The sequence below is a fragment of the Manis javanica genome, chromosome 10 (assembly GCF_040802235.1).
Source record: "Manis javanica isolate MJ-LG chromosome 10, MJ_LKY, whole genome shotgun sequence".
NCBI classification, from domain to species: domain Eukaryota; kingdom Metazoa; phylum Chordata; class Mammalia; order Pholidota; family Manidae; genus Manis; species Manis javanica.
In genome coordinates this window covers 59,372,610-59,390,258 of record NC_133165.1, presented here as the reverse complement: position 1 = coordinate 59,390,258, position 17,649 = coordinate 59,372,610, and the positions used below count along the sequence as shown (strand labels likewise).

Here is a 17,649-nt window from a genome sequence, read left to right as displayed (position 1 = left end):
TCTAATAATCTAAATAGCAAATACTTTTCCTTACAAGTCATTTTTAGGAGGTTCCTAAGGAGAGTGGCCCATCATGTCATTGTAATGAACAAAGGGCAAAAGGGTGGAAGGTGTCCTTCCCATCCCGAGCTGGGAGTCTGGCTCATCATGGACTTTCTTCTTGGGCTTTCCAGGGAACATGCAAGTGTCTGCTTCTTGCCCTCACACTAGCGGGAACCCCACTGCTCACTGAGCCTCCTGGAGTCTCCCTGCCTCTGTTTCCCTTATCTGCCTCTCCCATGCCTCATCCAGCCTTCCCTATCCTGTGAATGGTACTGGTTCCCAAAACTTCAGGAGAGACTGGGCTGAGTTTCCTCATCTTGGTCAGATATTTGGGGGTCCAGGGGCAGGCCTAGGACCACCACCAGTTCTTGTCTTGCATGCCAGCTCTGAACAGTGACAGAGGTTGTTTTGTACAGACTCTGAGGCTATTTCTAGGCTCCACTAGGAAGAGTGCTGCGATTGATTAGTAATGTCTGATCTTCGCAGGGATTGGTGACCAGGTGTACCAAAGTTACTAAATGGCCATGCTTGGTCTAGACCAGGATTCCCAGACTGAAATATGTACTAGGATCACTTATTTTATTAATACACAGATTCAGGTCCAGCAATGTCTGGGGAGGGCTTAAGATTCTGCATTTCTAGCAAGCCCCAGTGGGTACCTATGCTGCTGGTCCTCTGGGCAAGGATCTCCATTCACACCACCTTCTCTTCTATCTCAACTTGTCACACATTTGCAAACAGAAGTGATCAACCCCTGCCCACTGTTCTGCACTTTTATGTCCATTATATCATTTGATTCTTGGAGCAGCCCTGGTTATTATTATTTTCCTTGATGGATAAGGAACTGGAGGTTCAAGAGGACAAAGGACATGACCATGGTCTCCTAGCTGCCAACATCAGAGGTGGGCCTGGATGGTAGATGGATCACCAACCTCCCTCACCCTCAACTATCTTCTCTCTGGAGCCAGAACTCCCCCAGAAAGACCCTGCTGTATCCCAAAAGCATGTTCACTGCCATAAATAAAATCTCAGCCAAGTCAGGTCCCTCCTCCTCCCTCAGCAACATCTCCCAGAAGGCTGGGTCCAGGGCAGCCATGGAGGGAAGGGAGGCAAGCAACAGCGTGAGTTATGGGCTCTGGGAAGCCCATTAGTCACTGAAGCGAGAGACGTTAACTGGAGCTTATTAACTCTAAACGTTTATTATTCACATTGATCACTGAGGCAGACAGCACCTGCAACCCCACCCTGCAGAGCCAGCTAGTGCATTCTGAATGCAGGATGGTAATGTGAGCTGAAGGGCCCAGGAAATGCAGGCCAGGCATAGACAGCCTCAGCTGCCCCTTCCAAGAAGCCAACAAAGGTTGCTCATCTGTGGTAGTGTAACTCATCCACTGCTCACATATATGCCAGCCCCTGTTTTGGGCCAGGCCTTGAGCCAGGAGCTGGAGAACCCTCAGTACACAGTCAGACACCATTTCTATCATGGGGGCCTGGCCATGAAGCAAAGGAGGTGGGGCAGCCCAGTGGTTAAGGGCACAAGCTTGGGGTCTCCTGGTTTGATTTCTGGCTCTGCCACTCAGCAGCAGGTGACTTTGCATATAAGTCCCATGATTTTTCAGAGACTCCATTTTACAATCTGTAAGTGGGGTGGGGGGGTGTTCATTCATTCAACAAATATTTATTGAGCCCATACAGTAAAGGACAGAAAAGCATACTGCCCTCATGGAATTTATATTCTGGAGATGGAGACAGACACAAAGCAATTGAAGAGAATAAATAATTACAGACAACGGTGAGTGCAATGAAGAAAATTATCCCAAATCACAAGGAAGAGCATGACCAGGGGCATTGGGGGATATTGGTGGGATGGCCATGAATATTCAAGGAGGTGGCATTTGAGTTGACATCTGAGTGATGGGAGGGAGCCCCCAGAGAGATCTGGGCCAAGGGGAGTCTAGGCAGAGGCAGCAAATGGTAAGAATGATGGCCATGCTTCACGTGTGCATGGTGACCAGACAGGAGGCCAGGGCTGCTGAGTAAAATGAGATGAGGGAGGAGAGAAATGGGCCAGCAGCCCCCAGAAGGACTTAAGATTTTATTCTCAGTGCAGTGGTGCACCATTGGGTGGTTTTAGATTAAAAAGGTCGTTAGGTATATAATCATACTTGACTTCCCTCCATAGCTATGTGGACACTGGGGTCCCCCCCAACCCCGTCACAGGACAGTGCTCCTGTTCCCATGCTGCAGGGATGGTGGCTGCTAGTAGCTGCCCCTTCTCATGAGCACTGTCCCTGGCTGCCTCCATTCTCCAGGGTGGGACCCTGGGCCTCAAGCCAAGGTCAACTCTGTGGTGTTCTTTGAGCTCCAGTCTCCCTGGAGGGGCCAGGCTGAGGCCAGCCTCCATCCAGGACCACAGCCTCACTGGTGCTTTGCTCTGCCCTCCTTCCGTCCTCACTCCCTGCTGAAAGCACTTCTTCAATAATTCACATGCACCTGGATCCTTGGCTCAGTCTCTGCTTCCAAGGGCCCTGACCTAAGACATGAGGATTAGATCAAACAGTGACTATGAAGGCTAAATCCAGTGCCTGCTACATGGTGGTAACTTAGGGTGACCAATTCATCCTGGTTTGCCCAAGGCATTTGTGGTTGAAATGTGCACTGAAAGTCCTGTATCCCAGAAAACCCCTTGGTCCTGAGCAAACTAGGACATTTGGTCACCCAAGGTAACTGCTTGATAATATTAATTCATTCTTTTATCAAATACTCCTTGTGTCCATAGAGCAATGACAGGGTCCTGTCCCCCCAGAGCTCACGGGAGGCAGGTAATGTCATCAGATGCTTACTCAAACCTTCCAGGAGGTCAGAGAGCTATTCTGTGTAGTGAGGCAGGGTCTGCCTCTGATGAAGGAGAAGTTGCTGCCATAGGGTGTTTTGGGCAGAACTCCCACCCTGGTGAGCTGATGATCAAGAAAGCCCAACATTAGATCTGCAAGTGCAGAGAGAGGCTATGAGAAGCAGGGGGACCCACCATCTATGGCCTCAACTTCTCCAGGCCTCAGTTTCCCCATCTGGGAAGGTTCCTCCAGCTCCAGCAGGAAGCCCAGAATGTTTGCAAATCAAAGACCTTTTTGGGAGGAGTCCTCTGAGACCATCAGTCAAGATGGTTAAGACAGGACAGGGAACCTTCTCTGAGCCAGCAGGCATTGTACTGGTCCCTGAAGCTCCATGATAACCCAGGCAATTAGGATTATTATGTCCATTTATGTCCATTTTACAGACAGGGAAACTGAAACTTAAAGAGGCATGTAACATGTCCAAAGTCCCATAGCCAATGAGTGGTGGAGCCACTTCATTAATTCAAGGAGAGAAGAAAGGCATTCCTTCCATTCAGTTTTGTACACTCCCCTTTCATCCACTCTCGGATTATAGAGGGGAATAAATAAAATCAGAGGTTCTGGAGCCAGGCTGTCTGGGTACAGACCCCAGCACCACCAAGCAGAAGCTATGGGAGCAAAGGCAAATGATTTAGCCTCTCTATGTCCAAGTTCCTCATCTCTCAAGAGAGGAGATCACAATAGCACCTCCCTGCAAAGGTTGCTGTGAATGAAGATTAAACGAGTTAATATATGGAAAGCACTTAGGACAGAGCCTGGCACATGGCCTCAGCTATTACTCCTTTTTATATTTTTTATTACTATGACCTAGTACAATGAAAGTCATAATAATAAAACATTGGAAACAATGTAAACCAATCAGCCATAGGATAATTATTCAGCCAACCATGATTTATAGATTTCAGTGAACACAATAGTGATTAAGACAGGTGGTCATGGCAGAAAGATGGACAGATAGACTAAGGGGACAGAATGGGAAATCCAACATATGTGGAATCACCAGGTTTATGGTAACCAAGATGCTTCAGTACTGTGGAAAAAAGATGGTGTTTTAAATAAATGCTGCTGAATCAGTTGGATGTGTATATGGGGGAGAAAAGGGTTCTTGACCCCTACCTCACACCATACACCCTTACCTGTTGCACTAAACTCGAAGCGACAAGTCACCTTCCACAGAATTTTGGCTTTATGCACCCCTGCCTAGTCCTGCATGTTGGAAAAGATGAACTTGGGATAGTAAAGCCACTTCAGATGTGTGTACTGACACTGACAAGGAGGCCAGGGTGAGTTTCAGTGGTGTCCGTGGCTTCATGTGACTGAAAATCTTGGTTGTCATGCTTGTCCTTTCAGTAAAATGAAGGATATTTATTTTGAGGTTCAATCACACCACTCACCCAATCCAATATAATCACAGGAGAAGGAAGATGAATTTCAGGCAACAAGTAGTCAATAAGAAAGTTCCTATTTCCTCTGGAGAAAGAGGAAAACATGTTTTGTTGTCCCCCAACAACGAGATGGAAAAAAAGAAAATAACCAAGGGAAAAGTCACCCACACCTTCCTTGTGGCCACGGGCGCCCCAACGGTGTGCTGCGAGGAAGTTGGAGGTTGAGCAAGCAAAACATGTTTTCCTTCGGCAGGACGTCTGTAGGAACTGTTGGAATCAATTATTCGAAAACACAAAAATAAAATAAACTTCAGCCTGTAGTAAACTACCCCTTCTTTGTGGGATCAGGAAAACAAAGGCCAGGATTGGGGTCAGCACAAAACTGGGCAAGCACTCGGGACCAGAGACAGGGATCTGGGCTTTGGGTAAGGCTGGGAAAGGCGGGAGTCTTCCTGAACCTCAGTTTACCAACTTGCAAATTCACGATCTTGTGTCTGTGTGTCAGAGCTGGGGGTGAATGTGTCTTTTCACTCACTAAGGGTGTGTATTTGACTCCTCTTCTGTTCCAGGCTATGAACAGGGGTCTGGACACCCTGAGGTGCTGCCTTCCTAGCCCTGGTGTGTGCATGGCCAGTACCACGGGTCTGTGACCAGTGTGGTCACACAGGGGCCTATGCTCACGAGAGCCTGTGCTTAGTTTAGACCCTGCTCTGCTGTCACCAGCTTGAAAGTCCTAATTTTTGAAAAAGATGCCCTGCATCTTCGTTTTGCACTAGGCCCCAAGACTTACATATCTCTTGTGTGTGTGTGATGCCTTCTGATCTCTCAATGCATGTGCCTGACTCTCTGGGTTCCCCCTAAGGCTAGGCACAAGGAGGAAGCCAGTAAGTGGGGTTGAAATGCCTGGGAGAGGAGAAGCCAGGGGTTATGGTTCTGCTCTGCCACCTGCTCCAGGTGTGCCCTGGCCACAGCAGACTCCCCAAACCTTAAGCACTGCAGCTGCCACTTCCAGAAAAAACTGTCTTCAGGTCCCCAGTTGAGTGCATTGGGAAAAGTACCAACTGTGTGGTTGCAACATGTCACAATCCCCAGTGCCTGGGCAGGTCTCAAGCCTCCATTTCCTCTTCTGTAAAATGGGTATAGTCACACCCTACATGCAACTATAGTTAGGCACCTAGACAGGTAATGTCTAAAGCACTGTAAATCTCTCAGTTTGAGGAAGCAGCAACCGACATCTGGACAGAAGGTCGGTAACTGGATACTGAGGGAGGAGTTTGCAACTAGAGACAAATCCTCCTCAGGCTTTAAAATGAAGAATGTGGTCAGCCTGGGACACTGTCGCTAGAGAGCAAGGCTGGATGCGGCTGCCTGTTAATCAGGGAAATGTGACTAAATGGTATTTATAAATTGTATTTATAAAAAGTTAAAAATTAGTTAACCAAACTAGCAAGTCGGTGAGAAATGGCATATGAATTAGGCCTTCACAAAACATAAGCAAATGTCTACCTACAAAAAGACATCAAGTCCTAATGGACCACCTACTATGTGGCAGGTACTTCATTCATACTTAGAAATAATACCCAGTGTGCACTGAAATGGCTACTGTGTGCACGGCACCAGGCTAAGCACCTTAAGGTCACGATCGTATTTCTTCTTCCTAATGGGCATGTGTGGTAGGTGCTAGAAATGCACTTGTACAGAATAGGAGAGGGACACCCAGAAGGGAAAGGGACTTGCCTGGGATTCAGAGCTGAGAAGTTGGAGGGCTGGGCCTCAAACCCTCCTCCCAAACTCCGAGCTGTCAAAGCTCTGGCACCAGGTCATTAGAACGCTTCATGCTTTGTGAATGGCTCCTGCAGGCCACGCACAAAAGGTGCTTCCCCCTGGGCTGGATGGGGGCCGATTTCAGCCTCTCTGCCATCAGGCAGCCCATGGGCAGCTCCCACAGGAACCACGTGTGTGGAGAGCAGCTGCTTCTATAAGGATGGAGGTGTGAGTGTGGGGCAATGGACTGGTGCCCAGAGCTCTGAGCATTTTAATAGTGTTCCTGGACTGGGTCTGATCCATTTTTCTTGAGCCTCTGGGTTTCAGGTAGGGGGAGGCTCACCCAACAATTGATGGTGTCCATGACAGGAGGTCACATTGCCTCCCAGGTCCCTTTCTGAGCACAACCATGTGGGTGCACACTCCCTTATTAAGCTAATTAATATGGTCTTTCCAGAGCCTCTGTCTCCATCACCCTCTGCCATGGAGCTGGCAGAGAGACACAGTCTTCACTCTGTAGCTCCATGGGGAAAATAAATCAGGAATCAGGCCTTGTAGCTAATCAAAATCCTCTTTTTAAACTGCCACCATTCCTGGTACATTGGGGAAGGAGACATGGCCACTCGCATACTGCAAAGCTACCCCACAAGGGAAGGATGGCCTTGTGAGGGTGTGAGCTCCCTGTGCCTGGGGGGAATCAAATGCGGGAGGCTGTCAGAGGTAGGAAGTTGGAGTCAGTTGCTTGGCAGGGTCTTCCCGGGACTGCCCCTACTTCCCAGCTCTGCAGGGCAAGGCACAGACATGCCACTGCCCCTTTGGACATTACTATGCACTTGGTAAATGAGCAGTGGTCAAGTTCTTGTCTGATGACCAGATGGAACCTCAGGCCCTTTGGCTAGAGGAGGGTCCCAGTGTTCCTCCCACCCAGGCTCCACTTGCCATTTAAAGTGGCTTCCAAAGCTTTAGCACATTTCCCCCAAATGAAGAATCGATTCCAATCCAACCCCAGGAATCTTGATTCACTGGTCCTGTTTAACCAGCCCACAAGATTCCTCAGGTCGGGAGGTTTGGATTCTGTATTAACCCAGAGATGTGGCTGTGGCAGAGACCTTGACAAGCCCTTGGAGGAGATTCTTCAGAACTTCTATAACCTTTTCCATTGGTCTGCCTGTACTCGAGGGCCCTTTGACATGGTGGGAGAGTATGGAGAAAGACATGGGCTCCTGGTGTCATTCCTGAGTCTCCCTCAATCCTGCCACTTCCCAGCTGGGTGTGAGACTTCCCTTCTCAGAGCCTCAGGTTCCTCATCTGAAAAATGGGGATAATGATGCATACCTCCCAGTGCATTAGCTCCCACACAGTCCTCGGAGATTGTTCACTGGTTTGTCCATTGGTGAGTAAACGTAGTTCCTCTTTAGGATAAACATTTAATCCCTGTTCCCCTCATCTGCAACGGAGTCCTCTTGAGGGCTGCCCTCCTGGCAGAGAGACAGCTAGTGAGTGGGAGTTTGGTACTAAGCCCAGGAAATGGGAGTCTCTGTCACTCTGTGTTCATTCAGTGTGTACCATATGACAGTGAGCACTTACTGTGTGCTAGGCTGTGTTCTGGGTGCCAGGAGAGAGCTGCCAAGAGACACAGACTTGCCTCCTGGAACTGGCATTCTGGGTGAGGACAGACGGTGTGCAGGTAAACAAACCAATGTGGGACCCAGTGATGGGTAAGTGCAAGCAGAGAAGGGACATGGGGTGATGGGGTGGATGGAAAGGGACTGGGGGTGCATTCGGAATGCCTCTGTGAAAAGCGGACGTTTGACACATAACTGATGAGGGGAGATAACCCAGTCATGTGAAAATCTGGGAAGGCGAAATGGCATGTGCAAAGTCCATGGGGCCAGGGGGAGCTGGGCAGGTGCAGCGATGGAGAGAAAGGCCATGGTGGCTGGAGCTGAGGGAAAAGCGGTGGTGGGAGATGGGGTGGGAGGGGGCTTGAGGAGGTGGGCATGTTCTGGTGTTGGAGGCCCTGGTGAGGAGAGAAGATCTTATCCCAAAGTAACCATCGGGCAGCTGCTGCATGCATCACGTTGTGAGGGGCTACATCCACGGCCCCCTCACAGCGGCCCCTGAGCATCAAGAGACAGGGAGGGAGAGCATGTCCTGGTGGGTGGGCAAGAAAATGGCTGGGCTCCTGAATGGTGGCAGCCCTGGGCGCAGGCCACCAGGTCCCTGCCAAAACACCAATAAGCCTCTTGCCATGACTCAGGGCTCTCAAGGGCCACAGGGCCAGGTCCCCCAGAAGACATGCCTGACAGAGTCCCAAGTCCCTGTCACTCTTAGCTGTGTCCCATGGGCACCGGCAGCCAGAGGTAAATCTTTACAACTGTGAATCCGAATGTGCCCCTGACTGCGTCACCCCTCAGGGCCCCGCCTTGCTCCATGAATACAGCCCAGAGGCCCTGATGCCCAGCCTCCTCCACCTTCTCGCTCCCACTCCCTCTCCCCTCCTCCGATGTCACAGCCCTGACCCACCGTGGGCCTTTCTCCTGCTGGCCCCTCTGCCTGAATGGGGCCCCCAGGTTGTCCCTTGGGAGGCTCCCACTCTTGCCTCTCCTTGACCACGAAGCCAGAGACCTCTCCACGCTCCACGCACCATCCATTGCCCACAGCATAGAATCTCTAAAAGTCTCTTCCATCCATGTGTGGCCTTTACTGCCTGCCTCCCGCGAATGGTACACTCACCCCACGAGGCAGGAGGTTTTCATTTGTGGTGTTGTCATAGGTATTTCCGGCGGGCCTACAATAGCTGGCACAACACGAGTGTGTGTTCGATGAATGAATGACCTCAGTAAATGCTCACAACAGGCCCATGAGGCAGGCTCTCTAGTTGTCCCATTTCACAGGTAGGGAAACTGAGGCTTGGAAAGTTAAGCCACATACCCAAGGGACACAGCTAGCAAGGAGCTAGAACAGACTGACTTCAAACCCCACGCTTGTGCCCTGTTGTGCTCAACTTCCCCTGTGACCAGGTCTTCACCCTCTGAGTTAATCTCAACGTGCCATCCGTCCGATAAGTTTCAAACCCCAGCCCTGCCTTGCCCTGGGAGTGGTAGTGAGCCTCGGAGGATGTCAGTGAAGTGGACCTTCTGTGTCACCTATATGGTGCCAGGCCCACAAGGAGTTGGCAAGAAGGGGCTTTCAGCCAAGCCTGCCATAGAAGGGTTAACAAGGCCTCTTTGTCTCATGGTTGCCATGGGAACAGTTCCTGTCCTTCTGGAAGCTAGGAGAACAATTTCCTATTTTGAAGAGGGACTGAGGGCTGTTTTCCTCCAATCAGCCTGGCCAAGGTGGGGCAGGAAGCCTAGGGCCAGGACACCCCTGCTGCTTGGTGTGTGGTGGAGCCATGCCCACACTCAGCCAGCCAGGAGGGGCCAGTGTGGAAATGTGGCCTCGAGAAAAAGCCCAGTGGGCCAGTAGAAGGAAAAAAAATGCCTGGCCAGAAGAGGGTGGCCACTTCCTCCACAGACCTCAGATCCCACCCAGTGGTGATAAAAACTCCAAGCTGGCCCTGTCCAGCCTCAGACTCCCCTCCTCCAGAGCTCAGCCCTTCCTTGGGGAGCTGACCACCTGCTGGACACAATGGGCTTGGAGGACCCTGTCTTCTCCTTCACCTGAATGTACCCTCCACCCTGCACACCAGACACTTCGGCCTAACTGGACTACTGGTCCCAGTTCCCACCTCCAGCCCCTGCCTGGCAGGCCTTTTCCTGCTCCCCTCTGCTTATGTGACTTCTTCAGGATGCCTGGCAAAGCCTGACTCCCCCTGGAAGCCTTCCCAGCATGCACTCAAGCCCCTGGTACTATGGGTAGGAACATTCATGAATTCTGGCCTAATCTCTCTGGAGCCAGCTGTGCTCTCTCTGCATGCCTGGCCTGGTTGTGTGCAGGTGGGTGCGGGTGCACTGTGCCTGAACTGAATTTATCTGACCAACCAATATGGGGCACAGAAGGGCAGGGCAGCCTTGCTAAGACCAGTCCACCCCAGCAGGTGTCTGGCCCAGATTCATTCGACTGCCTCTGGAGCCAGGAACGCACCTCAGTTAATGTCTAGGGGAAGCTGACGATGATGCAATCATGGTGCGGTGAGGTGAGCAGCCCAAGGCTGCAGAAACTTGGGGTTCAGCAGTCAAAGAGGCTGTGGGGCCAGGGTCATTTCCATTTGAATAACATGCACTTTTTCCCTGTAGACAAAAAGTAGTCCTCCTTATTGAAAAGGGAAGCCCAGGGGTACACTGCCATAGGAGTGGACCGGCCAGCATCGGGCCCCAGCTTTACAGAAAAGTACCCATCTCAGCAGGAAACAAAACCTTGGTTGTCACTCCTTCCGGGCTGGGTGGGAAGCAGAACCCGGGCTGCCTCCCTGTGCTCCTCTGGGGCTCCCACATTTCCCCCTCTCACCCATCCCAGCGTATAGCAGCCGCTCAGTAAATTCTCTGCCCTGTCCTCTCCTGCCCTGATTGTGGAGTTTGTGTGACCCAGTTCCTGGTGTACTTTGCAAACATTTATTTAGCACCAACATGTACTAGACATTTAAATGACAGTGATCATCTGTGTCCATCTCCCCCTCCTGCATGTTTTATGCTTTAGATGAATTATCTCATTTAATGAGCAGATGCTATTATCATGTCCACTTGACAGGGGTGAGCAGGGTGCCAAAGTGGGTAAGAAAGCTGGTCCCAGAGCCAGAGTCGAGTCCCCACCACTTACTAGCTGAGTATCCCTAGGCAAGTGCCTCAGCCTCTCTGTGCCATGGTAGCCGCATCTGTAATGTGGAGGTAAGAACAAACATGGCATACTTCATGGGTTGTTGAGAGGATTAAATGAGTTAATACTATAGGCAAAACACTTGCTAAATGCACAAAATAAGCACTCACCAAATACTAGTTATTATGATTTACTGATGGAGAAGCTGAGTCTGGGACTTGATGGCCAGGGTGGTGTGGGGCCTGGCCACTGCGTTCTACTGCCTGTCTGGGAGGCTTGGCCGTGGCCGCTTGGCATGAGCTCACAGAGCCTGGGCGCTCTCTGCTGCTGGAGAACATGGCCACATCCAGCGGATTTCAGCGGTTTTGATCTGATGTTATCTAAGCTGTGTGCAGGGACATAATTAGCCCCAGATGGTCTAAGGATAATAAGAAGGCAGGAGATATTTGCTTAGTTGGAGGATCCTAATCTTTTCTGCTGAGTTATGTGTGAGTGAGAGATGTGGAGGGCGTTTTGGTGGGGAGGAGCCTAAGGGTCCTAAGGAGTCTAGTGAGGGGTGTCTTTGATTTCAGAGACCCCAGAAAACTGGTCAGCCCCATGCCAGGGGTTTAAAGGCATCTGAGGGGATTTGGGAGGTTTGTTTTCTCCATTAGTTGTTCTCATCAAAGTGATGGAAATTTGCTATTGGGTGTCCTGCTTCCTCAGCTGGCTGGGGAGTAAGTCTGGCGTGTTTCTGGTCCTGGCACAGAGAAGGCACACTGCATTTTTATGGAAGAAAGGAAGGTAGGCTGGCAGCCTAGGATTCTGGTCCTCATTCTGCCACTGTGATCTTAGGCAAATGTGGTATAATGTGAATAGCACTGGCCTGAGGACAGAAAGAACTGGGTTTAATCTTAGCTCCACCACAAAAGACCTGGATTTAATCTTAGCTCAAGCTCTGAGTCTTCAGTAAGGCTTTCACCTCTCTGACCTTCATTTCTCTAAAATGGTATCACAAGAAGCATAGAGAGAGAACGTGCTCAGTAGATATTAGGGATCAGCATTCGTTACTATTACCAGTGTTATTATGACGGCAGCCTGACGGTCTGCTGAGAGCAACAATTAAGATGGTAGTGATTTGGAAAACGTGACATCTAAGCAGACTTTTTGCACATCACAGAGAAAATAGTGTAGCCCAGTGGTTAAGAACTCAGTCTGTGTTCTTGGGGTGTGAGTCCTGGCTGGCCTGTAAGGGCAAATCACTTCCTCTGTCTGGGCCTCAGTTTTCCCATGTGTGAAATGGAGATATAACAATCCCTGTATAGGATTCTTGGGAAGAATACATGTATGAAAGGCTCAAAAGAAGAGTGATGATGGTAATTACCCCCACACACTCATGTCCCTTGTGGGTATTTACAGCTGGCCCCCGAGCCGAATGAGTGGTTATGGCTTAGTTCCTTAAGGACCGAGTAAGTCCATCCATCAGTATTAGCACCGGATGTGGGTATTTCACATCCGGTCTTCTGGTCTTTCACATTCATTTTCTCTTATTAAGAAAAGCAAACAAAGGAATAAGCATTTCAGCTTCACAGTCCATCACTCCACACCACCATGTGGCTTCAGCCAACAGGCTCAGACATGTGTGTTTTTCCAGCTGTCACTGGTGCTGTGATCTCCTTAAGTAGACATGGCTTAGCCTCAAATCCCAAATTCAACAGTGGTGGAAAGGGCTTAGCAAAGCACTGAGGTCTCTTGCTGCCCTCCTTTCTCCTTTTGCAGGTCCTACCACTGAGGGTAGCAGTGGCTGTATATTGAATTATCTGAGCTTTCTCCTGTAGCTGCCCTGGGGTCCTAGGTTATTTGAATTTTTTTAATACCCAAAAACAAGCTAATTATTAAAACATACTTTCTTTTGGCATCAAATATTGAAGTGATTTATCCACTCACTCATGTGTACCTGCATTCCAACAGACACCCTCCCTCCTCTACGATCTCTCCACCACCTTGACCAGCCCTCCCACCACCTCTATCTTCTCCTCCAAGTCTATCATCTCCTCCATCTGTCAGGTCCAGTACCTCCAACTCCACTGCCAGCCACATCCCATCTCCCACCTTCACCATGACTTCCACGGTTACTTCATCAACTTACCTTCTTCACCACTTCCATGAGGGGATCCACAAAGTTTATTAAGAGCCCATCTGCATGACACTGATTCTGCCATAGATTTTCTATTCCAGAGGCCCAAGTACTTCTCCACAAAAGGCTGGGGGCTTAAGGACTCTGTCATGGCTCGAAGATTAAAAGGTCCTTTGAAAGGATTCCAATTCAATTCCTGGTTGGGGAAACTGAGGTACACCTGAGGCTCTGGCTTGAAAGTGTGCATAATCTCATTCTATACTGTAGGTATTAAAAGATAAACCAAGAGAAAACCTGCAAACCTGGCTAGGTGGACAGGAGAGCTTGCTGAGAGTGAAAACACTATATAAGATTTTTCATAATGATGGCAAAAAAAGTTTATCCTCCCCAGAGCCTTTCCACATTACCAAACTGAAATTTATTCATTCCTATCCTCACTGTGTGTACACTGAACACCTTCTGTATGCCAGGCACCAACTGACTCATGCAACAATTCAAATCAGACCTTCATGAATGTAATATTTTTAGTGAGCACCTGGTATGTACCAGGAGTTCTGCTCAGCATTGGCCCACAGATACCCAGAACCTACCAACCTTCCAGTAATGTACTCACAAGGAGACAAAGGTAAGGGGATTCTGTTCTCACCCCAGTAAAAACCTGGGGAAAGTTCAATCAATGTCTTTTCTCTACTTCTGTGTGCTCTGGCCAAAAAGAATGGGGTCGGTTATCTAGGGCACTCTTCTCCAACTGTAACATGTAAACACATCATCTGGGGAGCTTGTTAAAATGCAGATTCTGGTTTGGTAGGTTTGGGGCAGGGCCTGAGGTTCTGCATTTCACAGAAGCACCCGAGCAATGCTGATGCTATGGCTCAGCAGTATGCTCAGAGCAGTAAGTACTTCATCTATGCAATGGAAACATCTGGTCATCTGGGACCACCTGGACCAAAGGCTGGACCACAAGTGCCTAGGTGCAGGCCGACACAGCCATATTGTGAAATGCCTTGTGTTCATTTGGGTTTCTGTCTCCTCGCAGAGTCCCAGCATAGCAAGTTCCAAAAATTCTAGCCTCTGTCACCTTCAATCCCAGAAAACTAAAGTGATCTTACATAATCATCTGAACCTCTGTCCTAAGCCTTTATTTCTTGTCCAAAAAATTTTTTTGAGAACCTGCTAAGTGTTGGGTTCTAACATTAGATGCCAGGGCTGCACAGTGGTAAGCAGGGCATGCATTGCCCCGGCCCTGGAGCCATCACCTTGGCAAGGGGTCATCTCTGGGCCTTTCTTCCCCATCTGATGGATAGGAAAGGATGGTGGTGGTAGTGGGAGGTGGGGGATATGTCCCATGTTCCTTCCCCAACTTCCACAGAGTAGTAGATATGTTGACTAAATTGCCAAAACAAATTGAGACATCCCCCTGCTGCCCTTCCCACAGAGTGCTGGAAATGCTGAAAGTATACACCTGGCACTTAGACTCACAACCAAACTACCAAATGACCAAGCCACTCCTTGAGCTAGGTTCTGGAGCGGCAGACACAGAGCAAATTCTGGCAAAAACAGAATCAGGAACTCTCATTTGAATACTTTACTCAGTTTCGCCACATGTGAAATGGCAAGAATTTTGATACCAGCTTCATAGGACTGTAGTGAGGCTTACATGAAAAAACATGTATGTACATAGCTTAAGCACTGTGACAGGCACCCGGTAGGTGCTCCATAAATATTAGTTGCCAGTTATATGTGAAAGACATGATCCTTGCCAGCTTTCAGCGACTGATGGAAGGAAGCCCTTGGTGTGGCAAAGCACCTCTCACGCTGGCCCTTCTGCACCTCACTTTGGGAATGTTTCCACCCTCGATTTCCTGCCAATCCAAACTCCTCCTGGCAGCCCCAACAGGCCATACTTTTTGACTCCTCTGTCTTTGCCCAAGCTATTCCCTCTACCTGAAAGGACTTTCCTTGCTTGGGCCCTCTCCACTTGGGGGCCACCTCTGAGTTCCCACACTGTGCACTCCTGTCCCCATCCCAGCACTCTCCAAGGAAGCAGAACTATGTTGCCTGGCCAGTCAGACGCGGAGCTCCATGGCGAAGGCTTCTCTGAGTCATTCATGTCAATGAGCACCGTGTCTGGTCCCAGAGAGGTGCTGGCCTGTGTACTGAAAGTGAACAAAGAAAGGCAGCTCAGCAACTAGGTCTTCCTTTAAATGTCACTTCCTCAGGGAGGCCTTCCTTGATCACCCATTCTCTACTCCGGCACATCAGCACCACCTGAAGGGTTTATTAAGCCCGGGATTTCTGGCTTAGTAAGGATGGGGAAGGTCCCGAGAATTTGCGTTTCTTCACAGCTCTAATGCTGCTCTTCACACTTAGCCACTGCCCCATAACCATGGTTTATCACCCGCAAGGTACTTACCAATATCTGAAATGATACTTACTGCATATTTGTCTTGTGCCTCTGCCGACCTTCTCCCAACCAAGCTGCGTGACGGCAAGAATTTGGAGCTGTCTAGTTCCGCGCTCAGCACCGCTTTTGGTGTACGTCTGAATGAAAACGAAGACATGGATGGCCTACTGAGCGAAGGGCCCAGGAAGGCCCCAAAGGCCCAACTCGCCGGCTTCCCCCGCCCGGATCCTAGTCCCTTGAACCCCGCGCGCTCCCCGAGGCCCCACGGCCTCGGCCCCTTTAAATGTGCTCGGGGACGCCTCGCCCCTCGGCTGCCCAGATCCCTAACAGCAGAAAGGGAAAAAAAAACTGCTCTCTTCGGGAGCGGGAGGAAACGTCTAGGAGGAGGCGCGGCTGCAGCGCAGAGGCGCGTCGGCAAGAGCGCAGCGCGCCGGGTGAGGAGCTGGGAGCCAGGAGCAGACGCGACGCCGCGCGCTGCCCCGCCGCCACCGCCCCACGCGCAGCGCGCTCGTGCGCCCACGGCTCCCGCCCCCGTCAGCGCGGCCCCGCCCCCGGCGGCTCGCGCTCCGCGCCCACTTGCCCGGCGCTCCGCGCGGAACCCCCAGTGAACACGAAGCCGCGCGCCGCCCCGGCCGCGGACCCCGCGCTCGCTCCCTGCACCCTGGCCGGCCAGGCCCAGCGTCGGAGGCTCTTGCCGGGGGCGGGGCGGGCGCCAGGGGTGGGCGGGCCCCGCGGGGCGGCCGTGGAGTGAGGCGGCGCGCGGACTCGGGCTCGGATGGACCGACGGACGCACGGACCGACCCTCGGCGTCCCCGGACTCCGCGAGCCGGAAGATGAACAGGGCAGATTGGAGGCTCCGCGCGACTTCAGGGCGCTGAGGGCCGCGCGCTAGGGGCCCGGCCAGGCTCTCCAAGTTGGAGCGAGCCGCCCAGGATCCCCCGACCTTCCCACTCAGCGCCTCTTCGGCCGGGGTATGGGTGGGGCTAGAGTCCCCTCTCCCCAAGGCTGAGACTCTTCGGAGGCCGCTGCCCGGGACGCCCCGCCTCAGGGACGCCCCTCAAGTCGGCGAGGCCGCTCCCTGGACGTGCACGCCCTTAGCCCACTCCCGCCGCGTACCCGCGGGAGGGTCCTCTCGGCAGTGGAGAAAGACACTCCCTTCGAAATGGCAACTTGGCGCGCCCCTAACCCCCCACCACTGCTCTTTGGGGACCCCGCCAGGCCCTTTTTAGCCCTTCAGAGGTCCCTTCTGGCCCACGGGATCCGTCCGGAGCTCTTCCCCACCCTGGGGGCTGGTCCTGGTTCCTCAGTGCCCGGCGGTGCACTCTTAGGATTCCTGCTCCCTTCTTTCTCCTAGACCCTGAGACTTGGAACTCACTCCCCGGATGAGACTAAAGCCCTAAATTATCCCCCTCCCCCACTGCAGCGCACCCCTCCCTCGCAGCGCCCTGGCCCGGGCCCTCCTTGTGCCTTTCCCAGGGCACAGAGCGCCCAGGGGACACTCCGCGCGAAGCCCAGCCGCACGCGCCGTGTTCCCACCCATCCCTGGCGTCTCTTCTCTGTGAATCTGACCCCACCAGTTCAGGGATTCCATGGAATCCAGAATGCGTTTTGACAGTCAATTTTAGCCATTCCCCCCACCCCCCAGCAGTGCCATTTAACAGATTTAGTAACTGAGACTCAGAGATGGGCGGTGCCTGGAATCCATTTCTCAGAATTCCTGACTCCATCCACGAGGAGGGCATGAAGTTCCCTCCAAGAGGCGAGTTTGTAGAGCAACAATCCAGCTAACTTCATTTGTTTGCCACGGAGCGGTTGTCATTCTTTCTTTTTTCTCTGAATTTAGCAGAAGGCAGCCCCCTGCCCTACCAACACCCTTGTCTGAAGCCATAGTCCAAAACACACACCCTTGTCTGAAGCCATAGTCCAAAACACACATCCCTAAAGAAACAGGAAGCCACCATTTTGGCTGTCTTAGAACCATATCCTGCTGGAGGTGGGAGTGGGGGGGGGATGGGAGGTTTGTGGGTTTTGCTTTCTAAAATATTTTTTATGAAAAGAGCCATTGTCTTAGGAGTGAGGTGCAGACCGGAGATGTTTGGTTAGACTGCTCTGACAAAGGAGACACTCAGGGACTAGGGAGTGTGGTAGCCGCCTCCCTTTGTCCAGACTCTGTTGTTGCTGGACATGTGGACACGTGGGTAGTGAGTGAGTGTGGGTCACAGAATAGGTGGTGCGGTGAGAGCAGAGGTGCTACTCTGGGATTGGGAAAGGCTGGAGCAGAGCCCC

At 51.4% G+C, this 17,649-nt stretch overlaps 1 long non-coding RNA gene across 2 annotated transcripts; it reads right to left on the bottom strand.

Annotated features, from left to right (window-relative positions):
* Positions 1-74: 74 nt before the first annotated feature.
* Positions 75-15,906, bottom strand: LOC140844096 (uncharacterized). Of its 2 annotated transcripts, XR_012122317.1 has the most exons (5): positions 15,395-15,906; positions 11,014-15,115; positions 7,421-10,901; positions 4,492-4,588; positions 75-2,575 (listed from the first exon to the last, which is right to left on the bottom strand). It is a non-coding gene; the product is annotated as an uncharacterized lncRNA (long non-coding RNA). The 2 variants fall into 2 exon arrangements; XR_012122316.1 differs by lacking the exon at positions 75-2,575 and having other exon boundaries at positions 3,571-4,588.
* Between the last annotated feature and the right edge of the window lie 1,743 nt (positions 15,907-17,649).